The sequence below is a fragment of the Schistocerca piceifrons genome, chromosome 9 (genome assembly GCF_021461385.2).
Source record: "Schistocerca piceifrons isolate TAMUIC-IGC-003096 chromosome 9, iqSchPice1.1, whole genome shotgun sequence".
NCBI classification, from domain to species: domain Eukaryota; kingdom Metazoa; phylum Arthropoda; class Insecta; order Orthoptera; family Acrididae; genus Schistocerca; species Schistocerca piceifrons.
In genome coordinates, this window is record NC_060146.1 from 42,551,907 (window position 1) to 42,560,082 (window position 8,176).

The following is an 8,176-nucleotide window of genomic DNA, read 5'->3' on the forward strand; positions in this document are numbered from 1 at the left end:
CTTGATGACAGCTTACAATCTCCCAGGCATACGTTCAGTGAGATGCTGGAAGCTTTCTTGGGGAATGGTAGCCCATTCTTCACGGAGTGCTGTACTGACGAGAGGTCAGTACAGTAAGTAGTAGCTAGAAGGCTGTTGTATAGAGTTGGCTGGGCCGGTCGTGGGGAGCGATGGCGGTGCCTGAGCGATGTAGTATAAGGTAAAAGCAGCCTCGCGCATATGTACTATTGTTCTATCAAGTCCCATATAAATGTTTTTAAAAAAATCTCTTAATAATAATCTTTCTTATAAAAATTAACTTTTGACAATCATTTATCCCAATTTAAAGAATTTACTAATTTCTCCAATCCATGGTCATCCCGATTATTGTAAAGTAAAATCAGTTGTTTCTTTCTATACATGACAAATCTATCGGCCAGCATTGCACTGGGCTGTGCCAGAAAAATTTCTTATAGGAGCAGACTTCATTGAGGTAAGAATTATCAGTTTATTCAGAATGATCTTTTAGGCCCATGACGCAGCACTGCTGACGTCCAAATTTACCAGTTTAGATTCACAGTCAGTTGATTATTGAAAGGTTATAAGTGAGCCACAGTTTTATTGAGAGGTTAGTCACGTTATCGTTGCGAGGTTACTGAATAAACTGTTGCTAGGTTACACTGAATGTGAATGATATATTTTTTACTGTTGGGAGGTTACAAGGTGCCGGATTGTGTAAGAAACTGGAATAGAAAAATGTACACATGTGAGTAAAGCCACTTTTTCACATTCAGTGTCACTTCTGCATTCACGCAGTCCAATATCAAACACTGCTGTTCGTGTTGTCATTTTCAAAAGATGATACTGATATGTGAAAGTAAGTTGTATAGCACTTTTTTTCAAAAAATGGTTCAAGTGGCTCTGAGCACTATGGGACTTAACATCTGAGGTCATCAGTCCCCTAGACTTATAACTACGTAAACCTAACTAACCTAATGACATCACACACACCCATGCCCGAGGCAGGATTCGAACCTGCGACCGTAGCAGCTGCGTGGTTCCGGACTGAAGCGCCTAGAACCGCTCGGCCACAGGGGCTGGCAGCAATTTTTTGATCAGGAATATGTACAAAGGGGTCCAGAAAAATGTAGACACTCTTTGATAGTGAATATCTTTGGAACAAAATGAGATATCGTTGCAATTTTGCACCATAGCGTAGTCCATTGTAATCTCAACAGATCATTGAAAGCGTTGTCCGCCTCCTTAGCTGGGTGGTAACGTGCTCGCCTCCCATGCAAGCAGGTCCTGATTCGATTCCGGGCCGGGTTGGAGATTTTCTCCGCTCGGTGACTGGGTGTTGTGTTGTCCTCATCATCATTTCATCCTCATCACCGGCGCGAAAGTCGCCCGATGTGGCGTCGACTGAAATAAGACAGACACTTGGCTGCCGAACTTCCCCGAACAGGCCAAAGATGCCATACGCTCATTTCATTTTTTATAGAAAGCGCTTTTCAGCAGATGACAGTGCAGCAGCAATGGAGAGAAGTCTTCCGAAGTAAGAGTGATTTCAGGTGTGGCGCAGGGGAGTGTCGTAGGACCGTTGCTATTCACAATATACATAAATGACCTTGTGGATGACATTGGAAGTTCACTGAGGCTTTTTGAGGATGATGCTGTGGTATATCGAGAGGTTGTAACAATGGAAAATTGTACTGAAATGCAGGAGGATCTGCAGCGAATTGACGCATGGCGCAGGGAATGGCAATTGAATCTCAAGGTAGACAAGTGTAATGTGCTGCGAATACATAGAAAGATAGATCCCTTATCATTTAGCTACAAAATAGCGGGTCAACAACTGGCAGCAGTTAATTCCATAAATTATCTGGGAGTACGCATTAGGAGTGATTTAAAATGGAATGATCATATAAAGTTGATCATCGGTAAAGCAGATGCCAGACTGAGATTCATTGGAAGAATCCTAAGGAAATGCAATCCGAAAACAAAGGAAGTAGGTTACAGTGCGCTAGTTCGCCCACTGCTTGAAATCTACTCAGCAGTGTGGGATCCGTACCAGATAGGGTTGATAGAAGAGATAGAGAAGATCCAACGTAGAGCAGCGCGTTTCGTTACAGGATCATTTAGTAATCGCGAAAGCGTTACGGAGATGATAGATAAACTCCAGTGGAAGACTCTGCAGGAGAGACGCTCAGTTGCTCGGTACGGGCTTTTGTTGAAGTTTCGATAACATACCTTCACCGAGGAGTCAAGCAGTATATTGCTCCCTCCTACGTATATCTCGCGAAGAGACCGTGACGATAGAATCAGAGAGATTAGAGCCCACACAGAGGCATACCGACAATCCTTTCCACGAAAAATGCGAGACTGGAATAGAAGGGACAACCCATAGAGGTACTCAAGGTACCCTCCGCCACACACCGTCAGGTGGCTTGCAGAGTATGGATGTAGATGTAGATGTAGATGTAGAAATAAGACTGTTGGTTGAGCAACGCAAGGCCGTAATGAAATGGTACTGGAAGTACGAAAACATGGCGGAGGCAGAATGGCAATGGCGTAATGTGTACGGAACTCAGCTACCAACACGTACAACAATTTATCGTATTCGGCATGAATCCGAAGCTGACAGTACTGTTCAGGATGTCTATAACGAAAGGTCTAGTCGACCAAAAACATCAGAAAGTGTAGCTTCCAGCGCTGCTGTGTTGCAATATTTTACTAGGTCACCTCGAAAATCTGCGAAGCAGGGTGCACGTGAAAGAGGGGTAATCCGATCAAGCGTACGACAAATTCTGGTGGCTGCAAATTGGGGAAAATGTACATTCCAAGATCACTGCACGCTATGAACGAGGACGACCCGGATCGAATGATGGAGCACTGCGAGTGGTTTGAAGGCATGCTTCGCGAGGATGAACCATTTGTAGAGATGGTTATCTGGTCTGACGAGGCGCAGTTCGAACTGAACGGTCGTGTAAACCGCCAGGGCTGCGTGCACTGGGCTCTGAAAGTCCCCACGTTTACATGGACAAAAGTGTTAATCTAGCGGTGAGGTGTAAACTCTGGCGCATGAGACGATACGTGGACATTGGCGTCATTTGGACCGCAGCTGCAACACGGCGAACGGAAACCCGAGGCCGCTGTCGGATCACCTGCTGCACTAGCTGCGCGTTGCCCTCTGTGCTTGCCGTACGCGGTCGCCCTACGTTTCCAGCACGTTCATCCGTCACGTTCCCAGTCCGTTGAAATTTTTCAAACAGATCCTTTATTGTATCGCTTTTCGGTCCTTTGGTTACATTAAACCTCCGTTGAAAACTTCGTCTTGTTGTAACAACACTGTGTTCTAGGCGGTGGAATTCCAACACCAGAAAAATCCTCTGTTCTAAGGAATAAACCATGTTGTCTACAGCACACTTGCACGTTGTGAACAGCACACGCTTACAGCAGAAAGACGACGTACAGAATGGCGCACCCACAGACTGCGTTGTCTTCTATATCTTTCACATCACTTGCAGCGCCATCTGTTGTTGAAAATTGTAACTACTGTAATTTCGAAAGTTTGTCTGCCTGAAAATGTACTGTTGTCCCAAGCATATTGCAACAAACGGTGTATTTCTATCGCTGCTCGTTTAGTTTTTATTGCCGTTTCAAATATACCGGTCATTTTTGAAACACCCTGTAGCTTTCCGCCTCACTACCACAGAGACGTCAGAGCGTACTTGGATGAAAATCTACCTGGACAGTGGATGGGTCGAAGAGGAGCTGTTGAGCACCGACTTTGATCTCCAGCCCTTAATCCTACCTATGGGGGACCTTGAAAAATGAAGCTCATTAATAGAAGTCAGCAACACTGAACGAGTTACGAGAAGTCATTGACGCGTCCTGCGTAGCTGTCACACCGGCAAGACTGACAGCCGTAGTTCGGTCAACAATTCAGAGGCCTCGATGTTGTTTGGCCGCTAATGGGAGTCACTTTGAACACACAGAATTACTTTCTCCCCTTTCAAAACTGTAACGGTGTATCATTTTGTTCAATTAATATTGACTATCAGACTCCAAAAAGAATAAAATTCCAATCCCAAAGAAATCATGTGTCGATAGGTGTTAAAATTATCAAACTGTTTAATAAGTCATGGCTGAAAAATGCTATCACGAATGGAAAAACTGGTAGAAGCTAACCTCCGGGAAGGTCAGTTTGAATTCCGCAGAAATGTTGGAACACGCGAGGCAATATTGACCCTACGACGTATCTTAGAAGACAGATAAAGGAAAGGCAAAACCTACGTTTCTAGCATTTGTAGACTTAAGTAAAGCTTTTCACAATGTTAACTGGAATACTCTCTTTCAAATTTTGAAGGTGGCAGGGGTCAAACACAGGGAGCGAGAGGCTATTTACAATTTGTACTGAAACCAGACTGCAGTTGTAAGAGTCGAGAGGCATGAAAGGGAAGTAGTGGTTGAGAAGGGAGCGAGGATTGTAGCCTATCCCCGACGTTATTCAATCTGTATATTGAGCAAGCAGCAAAAGGAAACAAAAAAATTGAAGTAGGACTTAAAATCCATGAAGAAGAAATAATAACTTTGAGGTTTGCCGATGACATTGTAATTCTGTCAGAGACAGCAAAGGACCTGGAAGAGCAGTTGAACGGAATGGACAATGTCTTGAAAGGAGGATATTAGATGAACATAAAAAAGCGTAACGAGAATAAGCTCCGTCTTCAGGCCACAAGTGGCCCATCGGGACCATCCGAGCGCCGTTTCATCCTCAGCTGAGGATGCGGATAGGAGGGGGGGTGTGGTCAGCACACCGCTCTCCCGGTCGTTATGATGGTTTTCTATGACCGGAGCCGCTACTATTTGGTCGAGTAGCTCCTCAATTGGCATCACGAGGCTGAGTGCACCCCGAAAAATGGCAACAGCTCATGGCGGCTGGATGGTCACCCATCCAAGTACCGGCCACGCCCGACAGCGCTTAACTTCGGTGATCTCACGGGAACCGGTGTATCCACTGCGGCAAGGCTGTTGCCCAACGAGAATAAGGGAATGTAGTTAAATAAAATCAGGTGATGCTGAGGGAACTAGATTAGGAAATGAACACTTAAAGTAGTAGATGAGTTTTGATAAGTGGGAAGCAAAATAACTGATGACGGTCGAAGTAGAAAGGATATAAAATGCAGGCTTGCAATGACAAATAAAGTGTTTCTTGAAGAAGAGAAATTTGTTAACATTGAGTATAGATTTAAGTGTGAGGAAGACTTTTCTGAAAGTATTTGTGTGGAGTGCAGCCATGTACGGAAGTGAATCATGGACAATAAATAGTTTAGACAGGAAGAGCATAGAAGCTTTCGAAATGTGGTGCTACAGAAGAACGCTGAAGATTAGATGGGTAGATCACATAGCTAATGAGGAAGTACTGAACAGAATTAGGGAGAAGAGAAATTTGTGGCACAAACTGACTATAAGAGGGGATCGGTTGGTAGGACACGTTCTGAGGCATCAAGGGATCGCCAATTTAGTATCGTAGGGAACCGTGGAGGGTAAAAGCCGTACAGGGAGACCAAGAGATGAATACATTAAGCAGATTCAAAAGGCTGTAAGCTGCAGTAGTTACTCGGAAATGAAGAGGATTGTACAAGGTAGGGTAGCACGGTGAGCTACATCAAACCAGTGTCTGGACTGAAGACCACAACAGTAAAAAAATCAAAGTGTGTCTATTTTTCTGGATGCCTCTGTACAGACTAGCATAATGCGCGCTACTTCGCTCGTGTAAACTGTATGATCTGGATGGAATTTTTTTTTTTTTTTGTTTTGTTTTTCTTCAGTCGAATTTTTGTGTTGTTCAGAACTTGCAACATCTTTTAAACTTCTCACGCTAATTAAGGCGGTAGAAGCATGGTCTTTTCTGAAAGCGCGTCAGATCAAAAAGCGATTCTGGCAGCTGGAGCCAAAGACTTTTGTTAATCATGCTTCTGGCGTTCTTCTGATGATATGTCTATAGAAACTTTCATCCTCTAACACATATTTCTTTGCACCAAATCGAGAAGCGAAATATAAATTTTCGTAGATTTATCTTTGAAAATGGTTATGTAATGAAATAATTTCATAAAACTTTCAACTCTATTTTACTCTCTTAGGGAGTTCAATTTGCAAAAACACTGAAACACATATTTTTTATTTGCAACCGAGAAGTCAAATGCCGACTTTCACAGGGGTAGGCCTTAAAAACACTTCGGTCCTTCTTTAATAATGTTTTATTGTCAAACAGATTTTGAGCCACTATTTCATTCCCATTGGGGCTACATTTACAAAAGTGCTGAAACATGTATTTCTTTATTTATGATCGAGAAATCAAATAGCAATTTTATTAGATTTAGCATCAAAATTTCCTTAATAGCTAAGTATTTTCAAAACACCTTTCATTCCTTATTTCACCTCCTTAGGGGCGGAATTTCGAAAAATCGCTGTTTGTACGACGCCTACAGTATAAGAGAAACCTCTCAAAATTGCAAGTTTCTATCCGTAGTGGTTTAATCTGGGCGGTGACGAGGTAATCAGTCTGGAAATGGCCTTTTATATTGATTCTGGCAGCAGGTGATGTTTTTAGCTCCTTAATATTATTCGTTGATGACGTAACTGTAGATAAAGAGTTTTGGTTTTGTGATCAGATTGAGACCTGGGCCCATCACTTCCCTCTGGAAATACAAGAGCAAGCGGAACTATGAGCGAAATCTCTGTACAACAATAGTTTGCAATAGGATTTGCGTCAAGGGATGGTTGTAGTCAATATTTTTTTGTGACCTATAAGAAGTTTCTCTTATATTTTTCCTTCTCAAAATGTACATCACCGGCAATCACATATCACGTTAGTATTCTGTACAGGCTGCATGCAAAGGTGCGACGAATAAGCAATGGGTAACGCTCATTGTTTCATTACAAACGTACCCAACAAATGAAATGCTTTGAGATTCGAACAACTGAGTGGTGTTAGGTATGAATAATAGGAATATCTAATGCTATTTTGTCTAAAACTGACATGGTGAGATCGTGGCTGTGTACAATTATTGTAGGTTAATTCTTACAAAGAAGAAAACAGCAACCAGCCACTATTAATACTGCTATTTATTTAGGTAAATAGCGCCGTTACCGGTTTCGAACTGGCAAGTTCATCATCAGACGGCTGTTCACATGATTTTCAAGATACATTTTACATTATCGTCCGTTTTCGATTTTAATTATTCCACTGTGGCGAAGTATTTTTGGTGTGTTGTTGCCGTCGAAAATTCCGCGCGATTTTGTTGCGAAGTTGCGAAAAATACAGTCCTGCAACTTCGCAACAAAATCGCGTGGAATTTTTGACGGCAACAACACACCAAAAATACTTCGCCACAGTGGAATAATAAAAATAAAATAAAAGGGAGTTTCTTCCCTGAAGAACTGATACATAGGTTACTTTCAACAGTGTGGCTTGCTTTGTTTGTGAACTGGTTACCACGGAATTTCCTTTTATTGCCTTCCTTGCTGCGTGGCATAGTTCGTGTTTATTGCACACTAAAGGATATGTAGTTCCACAAATATATGTGGCGCTTGGGCAACATACATTCATTAACAAGTGAACAAAACTGCTCCAGTGAAACAAAAGTAAATACTAGCAAATGAATTATTTACAGACACAAGAAACCTGCACTGTTACCAAACTATACAATGTATCATACGTATAATCTCTGAAAACAGATAGTTCACAGTTCTTTTCGAAATAATACTGGTTACTCTAACAGAAATAAAGGGGGCGTGGCAGCATACTGACCATAACTTTAAAATTTGATATATATAGGTCATTTTGCATTTGAAACCCTATAACGTATACATCAATGTAATCACGAAAGACTATAGAATAAAAAATTCGATTTTTCCACCATTTATAAGTACCCTGTATCCTTAAACAATTTCCTGTCCTATCTTCAGAAGGAAGGGGAGAAACCAGTGAACTGAAAGAATTGTAAGATAATGGTGTAACTGCTCCCATTCAAGCTAGTCAATGGGCAAGTCCCCTCGTTTTTTTGTCTAAGCCTTCTGGTCGGATTCGCATTTGTGTTGACTTCACGTCTACAGTCAACCCACAGACGATAGTTAACACTTACCCGTTACCTCGCCCCCTCAGGGCGATGGACAGGCTTGGTGCAGGACG

At 42.3% G+C, this 8,176-nt stretch overlaps 1 pseudogene; it reads right to left on the reverse strand.

The window, feature by feature from the left end:
• Positions 1 to 4,901: 4,901 nt before the first annotated feature.
• On the reverse strand, positions 4,902 to 5,018 carry LOC124717566 (annotated as a pseudogene).
• Between the last annotated feature and the right edge of the window lie 3,158 nt (positions 5,019 to 8,176).